This window comes from Pinus tabuliformis, chromosome J, assembly GCF_031772625.1.
Source record: "Pinus tabuliformis cultivar Carrire ecotype Pingquan chromosome J, CPIR1, whole genome shotgun sequence".
Taxonomy (NCBI): Eukaryota; Viridiplantae; Streptophyta; class Pinopsida; order Pinales; family Pinaceae; genus Pinus; species Pinus tabuliformis.
Genome location: NC_142295.1, coordinates 939,014,602 through 939,027,987, shown reverse-complemented (window position 1 = coordinate 939,027,987; position 13,386 = coordinate 939,014,602).

Below are 13,386 nucleotides of genomic sequence, written 5' to 3'. Positions count from 1 at the left end.
TTGCTCCTTGTTAATGAGTACCCTCTATTCTGCATATTAAACCCGGTTAAAGGATTCTTCATTGCCCTTTCTCCCTGTTTATTACCATTTCATCCATCCATCTGAACTTGGCATTTTCCTTTTGTTTTACTACCTTGCCCTGTGAGTTTTCCCTTTAGTAATTTGATCTGATCTAGTTGAGCCATCACTCGATTTGACTCCATAGCCCAATGGCTTGAAGGCCTTGTTCTATCCATCTGTTACCAGAATTCCACCACCCAACCAAAATCCCCTACAAGCTTTCATAACTAGCCTAATATCCCATAAAACAAAGCTAAATCATAAAGAGAGAGCCCTCTCTAAGTACAGATTGGCTAGATTCTGTACTTAAAATATTGGTTTGTGGTTACCTTGGAGTGTCCCTTCTTTTGATAACTTCTAAGGGAAAATTTGAGTGATAACATCCATCACAACTAAAGCAAAAATATTTACATAGAAATATAGGGTTTTCACATAAACTAAGTGGAACTAATATTTTCTTTTTGTTGTACCAACACATTTTTGTTTACCCAATACTAAATATTCCCCCTTATGTGCTCTTCATGTTTGATGGAATCCATGCCAACCCTACATTTGTGAAGCCTTGAAGCTTCACTCCTTTGTTTGTTTGTACCAAAGATCGAATTGAGTGGTGCTTTTGTAGTATCTCAACACATCTTTAGTTGCCTTCCAATACAATTTGGTTAGATTAATCATTGTTTGACTAAGCTAGTTAGCTGCATAACATGTCTGGTCATGTGTTCACCAAGTACATAAGTGAACCCATAAGATGCTTGTAAATAGTAGCCACCACTACTTCACTTGAATTATCATCTTTCTTCCTCCAATTCCCTACTAGTGTAGTCTCCATGGTTTTGTTTCTCTCCATGTGGAGCTTCTTCAGTATCTCGTTCATATACTTTCCCTCAGATACCAACAGTTCCCCATATCCTTGCCATACTTCCATACCAAGGAAATAATGCATGAGCCCCAAGTCCTTCATCTCAAGTTCTCTTGAAAGATCCTCTTTGCAATATTTGACCAGCTTCTCATCACCTGTTAGAATTAAATCATCGATATATAATACTATAATCAATAATTTACCTTCAACCACAATATCATAAAGGTTTGCATCTACTTCACATTTGGTGAAGCCCAACCTAGTGAAATAGTTTTCGATCTTGGTGTACCAAGCAAAGGGTGTTTGTTGCAATCCATATATTGCTCCCTTGAGTCTGCACGCATGTGAAATCTCTATTGAAGGTATCGAATCCTTCTGGATGCTCAATGTACACCTATTCCTCAATCACTCCATTGAGAAAGGTTTTCTTCACATCCATATGATGTATCTTCCATCCCATATTCGTTGAAAGTGCTAGAATACATATGATTGAAGAGTAACTTGCTATTGCAGCAAAGGTATCCTCATAATAAAGTCCCTCCACTTGAGAGAACCCCTTGGCCATAAATCTTTCCTTTTTCTTCTCGACACTACCATCCATCAATGACTTGTTCTCTAACATTTGGACAACTTCCCAAGCATTGTTCCTGATAATGGAGTCACACTCTTGTATCATGGCATCAACCCATATTAGATGTTGCATTGCTTCCTCAAAAGAGGATGGCTCGATATCTACACTCTCACCCATTAGAGCCATGTAGCCATTACATCAATCTAGTGACCTCCTCTTCTTACATTGTAATGTGGGTGCTCCCACATTATCTCTAGCATCAAGCATCAATGATTCAGCTTCTCTGGTGTGCTTCCTTCCATCTCTGGATGTCTCTTCATGAGTGGGTGTTTCCACTCTCTGATTCTTTGCATGTGAATGATCCACATCATCCCGTGCTTCTTACTTTGGAGCTAAAAGATCCTCATCTACATGTAACTAAAGCTCCCTCTCAATGGAACATCTCATGGCCTTCTCTTCATCGAACTTCACATCTCTACAAACAAATGGCATCCTTTGAGATGACAAGTACACCCAATAGTTGTGCGGTGTATCAGTGTAGCCCTAAAATATGCCCACCTCAATTTTCAGCTCTAGATTTTTCCTTACATTCTTGGTAACATGACAGTAAACTGATGAACCATATATCTTGAAGTGTGAAATCTGGTTTATTCCCTAAAAAGTCTTCTTATGGTGTACTCATCCCAAGAATATGATGAGCACCCCTGTTCTACACATATACAACTATGTTGCATGCTTCACCCCACAAGTTCAATGGTAGACCCTGATCATGTAACATCCCCCATGAAACTCCCACAATACTTCTCTTCTTCCTTTCAACCACCCCCTTCTGTTGTGGGTTATGGGGTATTATTAGCTAACGATGAATGCCTTTTTATGAACAGAAGTTCTTGAGCTCATTTGACACATATTCTCCACCATTATCACTCTTGAGAGTCTTTACTTTCCTCCCATATTCTTTCTACACAAGTGCTTTAAATTCAAAAAAATTAGAGAACGTTCAATATTTCTTCCGTTGTCGAGGACGGTCCACACACATCTGAGTGAACTCTTTCAAGGATCGCTTGTGCACGACTATCCTTATCATGAAAGGTGGCTTTGGTGTACTTCCCCAATGTACACCCTTTTCATTTATCTCGCTACTCTAGTGCACCCTTGGGAAGTCCTATAGAAATATTTTGCAGGATCTTCAAGGCTCCATGGTGAAAATTTACAAGTCTCCTTTGCCATAATTGGTCGATATCTCAGCTCTGCACCTTCTCAACTTTCGTGCACAAGCCAACACATTCTTCTACATCCAATTTGTAGAGGTTCTTCACCAAAACCCCAATCCACTTCACTTGTCCTTTGGCTATATGACAAAGGAAATCATTTACTTTTCTAAATATCACATTGTAGCCATGATATTCCAACATAGAAACTGAAACTAAATTCTTCTTCAAACCCAGAACATACATGAAATATTTAATGTGAGAGTAGAACCAAACTCCCTCTAAAAACTAATTGTACCAATACCAATTGAACTATATCTACCATCATCTCCCATATCGATGTGCATTAGGAGGTCCTTCTCCACCAAGTCACTGAAAAAATATTTTTTTCCTATCATATGGAATGAGGCTTCACTATCCCGATACCACAAACTACCCATCACCGATTTCACCATGCATGCAATGAGCATGAAATCCAACTCAAATTGTTAAGTAAGAGCTTCACTTGTCACTGCTCCTCGGGGATACTTGTCGGCCTTCTTATGTTGACACTTCGTGGCATAGTGTCCCAACTAATGATAGTGGAAACATTTAATCTTCAACAAGTCCTTCTTGCCTTCCTGAAATTAATCTCCTTTGGATTGGAATTTCTTCCCTTTCACTTTCTTTTCCTTTCCATCCAAGGCATGGTTCTCCTCATCATCATGCTTGGATGAGGTTCCATCTCTTGTGCTTCGCCTTAGCTATTCCTACACTAAGTCGGACCACAACTCTCCCACTTTGGTAGATGATCCCTCCCACTTTCTGAATCCTGGTAGTTGTGCCAGCTCTTGGGAAGTCTTAGAAGTGCTAGGCTGACTAGATCATATTCATCAACTGTAATACCAATTCCCCCAAGATCATCCATAAATTCGGTGAACCTACTAAAGTACTATGGTATTGTGTCACCCTTCTCCATCTTTATTGTCCTAAGCTTGTCCTTCAGTGCTAGCTTCCTGTGGTCATTGTTGTTTTGAAACAAGTCTGTCAATGCTGGAAACATTTCATATGGTGTATCCTTCCCATGGAGATTCGAGACAATATGATCTTGAACTCCTTCTAGTATGATTCTCCCCACCTTTGCCACACATTTATTCCACTTTGTCAGATCTTGAGCATCAGTTGTTGGAGGCTTAGGAATATTATTGTCTATGAATTCCTTCATCCCATTGCATTCCAACATTGCGTCCACCTTGTCCTTCCAAGCAATATAATTCGAACTACCCTCAAGGGAATATTCGAGTCCCAATCTGTAGAACCACATCTTACTGGCTATGAAAAGTGATCCTACAAATTCGATCCCCCTATTAAAAGAGAAACTCATACTCTCTTCTAGTGTGGTTTCCACTCTGATACCATGTATAATTTCCTTGTAGATTCAAAATTCTTATGTGATTTTCTAAAGAAAAAGGCTCGAATCTACTCTACTCTTTAGTGGAAAAAATTAATCGATCATGAAATCATGAAGCATACCAGAGAAAGAATTCAATCAGCACATTACACAATTATTTCCTAGGGAAAGTCACAGCTAAAAATTGCTATTATCTTTATATTGCATTAGTGATCAACTATGAGAAGATTACAATTCTTTTCTCAATCTTGAGCGAACTATGCACTATCTCTATCTATCTCACTACTTCCAATATAATCCTAGGAAAATACTTATCCAATTTTCTGGTTGCCCAATTCCCTATTTCCTAGCATTGTTTCCTTGGGAATTAACCCCCTATAAATTAGGGAAATTCCACAATTGGAATTATGCAATCCTCATAGGCCTTCCTCTGACAACATGCACCACCTGTACAATTTGTATGATTATACAACTAATAGTACACTACACTTGAACTCCAATCTCAACTGGGTAACTCTCAAATCTGACATGCATGAGCTATTTATGGCTGAATTATTAGTTAACAGGTTGAACACATCAAGCAACACCCCACTATTAGACCTCATACTAGTTCCTCCATCAGTTGAAACTAGTTTAACTGACTTTAACTCAGTTAGACTGAGTTAATTAAATAAACTCAACCATGTCTCCTATAAAGTAGGAGACACTCTACATGACTCATTTTAGACCCTTAACTCAAATTAACTGAGCCAACTAAGTCAAATTAACTTAGTTAACTTGTATCAATTGTCACATGATGTCAAATTACAAATTTTATCCTAATTTAATTCAAGGGGAAATTAAATCAGCATTTGTTCTTGTTGCATTTTCAATAATTCTAATTCCCTTATCTCCAATATGTCCAAGCCTTTGATGCCATAGCATGGTATTTTCTCCAAAGACCACTAGATTTTTTGCTCCACTCTTAGGAACCACAAAACTATTGCAACCATTAATAATATTGTTAACCAAAAGTTTGTACAAATTTCCAATATCAACTCCACGCATAAATACCAGTGCACCCTAAACCATCTTGCATGTATCTTTCTCGAACAGTTTTTTTACACCTGAATCATACTTCTTACTTACAAAAATTAGATTTTTGGACAATGTAGGAATATGCAGAACACTGGTAAGTGTTCTAATCCTTCAACATTTCATCTTTAGCTAGACTTTTCCGTGTCAATTGATTTTTTCCTTCCTGTCATCCCCTAAGAAGACATCACCACCATCATATTTCTCATACTCGCAGAAACACTCCCTATGGGGAGTGAAGTGAAAGGATTTACCTAAGTTAATCAACCATGCCTCATGATATACATGTGTACTTGAATAAGAAGCCAAGTAAACATCCCCACTTTCATCTGAGGTGGTTTTCACTTCTTCAGAAGGAACAACATTATATCCCTTTCCTTTCTCAATATATTTAGATCTATAGTCCTTTCCGTAGTGCCCTTCCTTTCCACATTTCTAGCACAACTTTATATGTTTTCTTAGAGATTTAGATCTCTCTATAGATTTAGATCTCCCAGTAGAGGACTTATTTTTGTTTCTCTTATGGGATCATCCTTCTATCTCATCTCCTATGAAAACAAGCATGAGACTATTTCATCAAACATAACCAAACTATCACAGAAATTTGGTATAGAACACAAAAAATTGATGCACTTATCTTCATCTAAAATTTTTATATCAATAGATAACAACTAACTTACCACAATACCAAAGGAGTTGATATTCTCTGTTACCAAGTCTCCATCCTTCATCCTCAGGTTATGCATCCTTTTCCACAGGAACATTTTGTTCGCCAGAGACTTAGATTGGTACAAAGTCCCTAAATTTTCCCACAAAGCCTTCGTTGTAGCTTCCCATGATACATTCAACAATACTGAATCTGAGATACATAACCATATTTTTCTCTTTTCCTTTCGATCCAAATTCACCTAGTCTTATGCTTACATTTTCATTGGTTTAATACCAAGATTTACCGAGATCCACTAATCTTTATCCACGAATAGATCCTCCATCTTGAGTTTCCACAACTCAAAACTTTGTCCATTGAATTTATCAATCTCTATCTTTCCACTATTCACCATCTTCTTTCACCACAAGAATCGATTGAACATATCTCTCACTGAATAGGGTCTACCATAGGCCTGAGGAAAAACCATCAGCAGCAAAGGAATTCTCTTGAACCTGAACTTGGTTGTGATCCCAAATGTAGGTTTTAAACCTATATAGAAATTACCTGCAAACAAATTCTTAAAACAAAAAATATATAATGGAGAGAACATAAAATAAATATGCATAGAGATTTTCCCTTGGATCCCAAAATTGGGACTACCGCATTGATTTTCCATTATATATCTTTCAATGCTACAATACATATATATACATGGCGAAGCATTCATAAACCCTAATCCATTAACCATGTATTAGAACATAATCATAGTTTCCTTGATCAAATCTACAAAATACCATGGGCAAAAAATCAACATGCCCAAAACCATGTGCAAAACCCATGCACAAAACCATGGGTCACTCCACCCACCATATTTGGGTCCGCATGAAAAAGAAAAGAAAAACTAATTCCCAGGGCACTTCTTGGACCCTATGTACTAGGGTTACCGCCCCCTACAAACACCCTGATAAGGGGTATCGTTGTCCCCCATATGACCCTCCCCACTGCGCTCGACGCAATGTACAATGTGTCTATCTAGTCATGGAAAGAATATAACACACACCCAACACTTGAGATCTGAGGAAGCTACACCATCCTCGAGAGGAAATTGTAAGGTCACTAACATACTCCAACAGTAGCAGATCAAATAATGGAAGAACCTGCATAAAAAAGACTTCATTAGTCAAACATCTATGAGGGAATATCAATAATGTGTTTTATTCAAATGAGGAAGAATGCAGAAAACAAGAGCATGGAAGATAGCAACTCTAGAGGCTATCATATCGATTGATGGTTCAACAATAGCACACAAACATCCACAACAACTTGACATGAAGTAGGCACAAGCATACATTGTTCTTCACTACTCCTGTAGAGCATATAATGGTTCAAAATTCATTTTCAATACATAAGAGAAAGGTTTTATAAGATAAGGATGGGTCAATGGTGTCAGCCACCTTTGATAGTTAACTATAGTTATCTCCTCTTATCAAACACAAGTGTGATCAAAATAAAAAATAAACAAAAGAAGGCGATGAATTTGAAGGGTGGGCCAATGTGGCAGACTCATATAGCATGCTCAGACAACCAGCTAATGATCAATAACTTAAGCGGGCTTGAGGCTCATTTAGCACATAAAAAAACCTTAATTTAGGCTAAGGAGGCCTAACTACCTAAGTTATTTCTTTCATACACTATTGTAGAGGGGGCACAGGACCTGGAAAGTGCTAGCAGAGTGGTGATTTTTTTTTAATTTAGCATGAAATTTTTCTACCTTTGATCATTAAAAGAACATCATTCCTCTCATCTCTGCTCTGAAATCCTAGGCTACCTAGAAACTGAAAAATTACAGAAAAATCCTTGAAATATTTGTAGAAGGTAGTGAACATGGGAGGAGGTTTCAATATGAGTGAGGCCACATACTCAAGAAGAAACATGTGTATTGGGAATATTTTATATACATGGACATGGAGGGTTTCATGAAAACCCAAGCTCAAGCCTTACTAGAGCATGGGAGATGCCAATACATAGTTCTATAAAAGAAGAAGCTAGAGAGGAAGGAGAAGAAGAAAAACGAAAATAAATTGAAGGGAAGGGAGAAAAAAAACCAGAGATAGAAGTAGAGTCCATTAGGAAATCATCTAGGCCACAAAAGAGAAGAAGAAGGAAGAAAAAGGAAATAAGGCATTCGCCATCAAACTAGAACTCAATCCACAATGATGAAAAGAGGTTGCAGGGGGTCATTGATCTCTTCTATCTTGTGTCCAAGCCCCAAAAGATGTTATATAAAGGTAAGAGAGAAAACAAGGCCCAAGCTGAAATTATGGCCAAGTTTTGATGGATTATGTGAGGTGCTACATGATGCTACATGATTCTATAGGATTTCATCCAAAGGAATTTTGAGGTTTCTAGAGGAGGCCAAATGGTAGAAAAAGGTAGCAAGAGGCCGCAAAAGGATGTGGAACACCTTCCCAAGCCTAGAACCATTCAAAATCCCATCTTGTACCTGGAGTAAAAGGTAGACTAATGGTCTCAAGCAAAAATATGCTTTTTTTTCATAGACAACTTGAAAGTATGAGTGAAAATTAAATGAGGGTGTCAAGCGAGATGATGCCACTTTATCTTACAAGCCAACACATTTCACCTACAAGAGAAAATTTAAGTTTTTCTGCTTGAAAAGACTTCTAAACAAATGCATGAAAGGAACAACTATATTTTTGTGCTTATCCTTGTTGATCCTACAAGCAAGATTCTTTAGAGAAAGGACTCATAAATGTACAAGAGAGAGGCCACCAGGGCCATGAATGAGGTACAACTAGGTCACTAAGTTGCTCAGGAGATGAGAAACACTTTTAGTAATTGGGAGTATCTTGGGAATCACCATTAACTACAATTTAAGGTCCAACTGACCATCCTTCAACACATTTAACCTCTCTATTTGAATTTGATGACATGCTTTTGAGGTATAATGTGTTAAATAGGAAGGTTCAGATATAATTTCATATTTGTGACTAATATTATTTATATTTGTAAAATATTGTAAGAATATTGGACAGATTATGAAGATTTGGAGGATGAGATAATATAGGGACTTTTTCTCCCTGTTACATGATGGACCAAGATTGGTGATCCGAATTGGATCCTCAAACAATTCCATGATTGTTAAGAATGAATGACAGACTTCAAGAAATCTTATAGCTATCAGAAATAACTTTCGGATAATGGTAATTTGCAGCCAACACGGAGCAACGAGGACCTTCGGTCAAAGCGCGTTGACCGTTGGCCCATGGAGACCGCGCATGGTGCAAAAATGGAAATTGGGAAGCTTAGATCCATAAATGGAGGCTATTTACAAAACCCCTCGAGAAGGAGAAGCCCCAAGCGCTCGGTCACAAGGAAAACCAGAAAACCGTGGGAAAGCACTAAAACTGACAAGGTGGGTCCCGGGCTCAAAAGCGGTGGAATATTGGAGGCATTTCAGGTAGTAAGAAGATTTGGCCAAGGACCTAGCGATTCCATACACTGAGTGACGCGTTTCCAGTGGGGAGAGAAAGAAACTGCTTGCATCGCGGACTAATGGTCGAGAAACTCAACCGCACGATATAAGCGAAGACCGTAGGATCTGAGGGCTCCAGAACAACGGCAGAGGTTCAACCCGACGGATGACCAGAATTGGGGAGAAATAAACTACGGTGCATAAGATTTGAAGTCAAATTTTACCAATGAATCGACAGAATGATCCGTTTCACAGGCATCTAGGAAATAATGGAAAAAACGACCATTCAGGAAGAACTGACACTCAGTTTGCAAAGAGACAGGTGGCCATCTCTCTACGAAGCATTACGTAGCAATGATGATGCAGGGCAGAGGAGTCCCAGCAAAAAGAGGCAGACGATCCGGAGAGCCAGGAAGCCAAAATGAATAGTTGAAGGAATGAACTAGCTTTAAATACATGAGCTGACAGAGACAGGAGAGATAGTGAGGCAGAGAAGTAGTGAAGAAGCAAAAGGCCGAGAGACACAGAAAGAGAGGAAAATTTGCAGAGGGCAGAGAAGCCGAGCTGACCATCAGATTAAGGGCAGCATCGAGCAGATAGAGACCAATTGAGGTCGAAATTCGGTAAGGGGAGTCTGTGAACTCTAAGGACTTGGGAATTCCAAGTGCCATCCTACTGATCATCTTCTGTCAAGTGCGACTCAAATTGAGCTCCTTATTGTAAGAATTTGCTTTAAAAACATAATAAAAAGGCCACCACTGAAGGCTGGACCAGGAGACGTATCCCAGGAGGATTGTTTGAACTCCTTATTAATTTTTGTTGTGTTTATGTTCGCTTACTGTGATCTCTTGTTGTTTCAAGTGTTTGTGTATTTTGCAATCTTATCGATCCGTTACACAAGATAACATAGACACACACACTAGCACATGAGTCTGTAGTACCTTCATTAATTTACTGAGGTTACCTAGGTGTGATTTCAGATCAAGTGGTATCAGAGCTATAGGTTGCTAAGGTTAGACAAGCTTGTGTCAGATTTAGCTATTGAATGCTAACTAGATCAAAGCTCAAATTAGGAGAAGGAGACTTGGTCGAAACTAATCCTGAAATTGGAAGAGTCTATCCTCAGAAGACAATGTCAGAGGAAGGTTCTATGGGCTCAGACCCTCAATTTATAGATAGTTTCCTGGCCATGAGATCCACGGTAGAGGAAATTTATAAGGACTTTAGAAGACATAAAGATGAGGAATCATCAGGCTCCAAACAAGATAGAGGAGAAGAAGAGTCTCTCCTCCATGACCACTCAAAAGGCAAAGGGAAAGAAGAAAATTTTCTCACACCTCCTAATAGCCCTGAACATAAAAATAAGACATTTGATTAAACTAGATGTTAAATTTTATTTACCAATATATGATGGAGAGTTGAATGCAGAAAAGCTGGACAATTGGATCAGACAAATTGATGTTTATTGCAGAGTTCAGAGTATCAACTCAGACAAGAGCAAGATTCAGCTGGCCAGCCTATGCAAAGTGTACAAGGTTACACCCAAGAATTTAGGAAGAGAGCTTTGATTCTAGGAATCTCATTAGACTCACTTGAGACTCTATTGAAGTACATCAGTGGTCTACATAGCTACATGAGGCACACTATCCTCATGTTTAATCCCACTAGTATAGATTAGGTATCTATTCAAGCTACACATCTAGAAACTAGAGGAAAGAATGGGAACCTAGAGGTTAGAGGATCATCCAAGCCCATTGCAAGCAAGAATAAGGAGAAGAGAAAACAGAAATGGAAAGAGAGGAAGGCCAACACTACACAGAAAAGCAAGTCTTCATGCACTCACTGTAAGAAGGATGGGCATGATGACGAGCACTGTTGGATTCTGCATCCAGAGCTGAGACCTAAGAAGTTTGAGGGTAAGAAGAAGAAGACTGCTGCAGCTATTCAGAAAGATTTGGGGTCGGACTCAGGAGATGAAACAACCATTGCAGCCACAGGTATAAAAGGTAAGAATTTTGAAGCATCTACTAGTAATTCTACATAATCTACTATTGATGAAGAAAATGAGAGAAAAAGACATGAGCTTTTCCATATTTGAGTTATTTCCAAACATCAAAAGATTGATACTTTGTTTGATAGTAGCTCACAAGTAAATATAATTTCTGAAGCAATTGTAAAGAAGTTGGGATTACTGACCACACCTCACAAGAAACCATACCCATTAGGATGGTTAAGTGATAAAGCACAACTACGAGTGACTAGACAATGCAAACTCAAGTTTTATTTTGAGTCAACATTTGTAGATGAGGTTGAGTTAGATATAATTCCTTTGGATATATGTGGAATTGTTTTAGGAAGTCTTTACTTATATGACCGAAAAGCTATTTTCTATAGACATGAGAACAAGTATCTACCTGTTAAAGATGGAATCGAACACTTTGTAAGAGCTCATAAGCTCAAGAATAATTATATTCTCATAAATTCAAGGCAAATGAAACGAATTGTAAATTCATGCAAACAATTTTTACTGATGGTTGTAAAGGAAAAGAAACCTGATAAAACCAATGTATTTGAGGGTTGTGATGCTAAACATCAAGCTGATTTAGAAAAAGTTGTTTCAGAGTATGATATCTTGTTTCAAGAACCTAAAGGTCTGCCACCCAAAAAGGAAATAGTGCATGATATTAATTTGTACCAAGATGCTCCATTGCCTAACATTGGGATGTACAGGTTGTCCGCTTTAGAGAATGCAGAAATCAAGAAGCAGGTGTAGGATTTGCTCAAGAAGGGGTTCATCAGACCTAGCACATCACCATGTGGGTCACCAATCGGTTTGGTGAGAAATAAAGATGGCTCGTTTAGAATGTGCATTAATTACCGAGCACTGAATAAAATAACAATCAAAAATCGTTATCCCCTTCCTCGCATAGATGATCTATTAGATCAGTTAAAGGAAGTTGTTTATTTTTCCAAGTTAGACTTGCATAGTGGATATCATCAGGTCAGAGTTGCAGAACAAGATGCATGGAAGATTGCATTCAAAACAAAGCAAGGATTGTATGAGTGGCTAGTTATGCCTTTTGGCTTAACTAATGCTCCTGCTACTTTCATGAGAATAATGAATGATGTGCTCAGACCTTTTCTTGATGATTTTGTTATTGTATATTTGGATGACATTCTTATATTTAGAAAAACATGGGAAGAACATTTAAAGCATGTTAAGTAGACACTAGATGTTTTGAAAAGAGAAAAACTTTATGTTAAACTCTCAAAATGTGAATTTGGCAAAACATCTTTGAATTATTTGGGACATATAGTAGGGGGTGGTGAATTGAAGATAGATCCCTCTAAGGTGGTAGTCATTGTAAACTGGCCTAAACCCAAATCTGCTACAGAAGTTAGAAGCTTCTTAGGAGCAGCACAATATTGGAGAAAGTTCATTTCTAACTTTTCCTTAATTGCAGCTCCCTTACATGCTCTAATATGATTGAACAAGGTGTTTCAGTGGGGAGACAAACAACAGAAAGCCTTCGACACCTTGAAAGAAAAGATTAGTACAACACCAGTACTAGCACTGCCAGATCTTCCAAGACCGTTTGAGATCCAAATAGATGCTAGTGATTATGCCATGGGAGCAGTGTTGATACAGCACGGTAAACCCATATGTTATCATTCTGAAACGTTTAACTGTGCAGAAGTTAACTATCCCACATATGATAAGGAATTGTATGCATTAGTACAGAGTGTGAAAAAGTGGAAACATTACTTAATGGGCAAAGAAATAGTTATCCATATTGATCATCAACCACTTCAATATCTACACTCCCAAACTAAGTTGTAGTAATCAAGACACTACAGGTGGATGGGGTTCCTACAACAGTGTCATTCAGTCATCAGATATAAAAAGGGCATACATAATAAAGTTGCAGATATGTTATCTAGACCCATTAGAAATGCATCTACTATGCTTAAGCATAATTCTGTATTGCATGAGAGCTACATTGAACAATATCCTTAAGATATGGACTTAAAAGATGTATATGCAACTTTAAGTCAAGGCAAACGAGTAGAAGAATTGG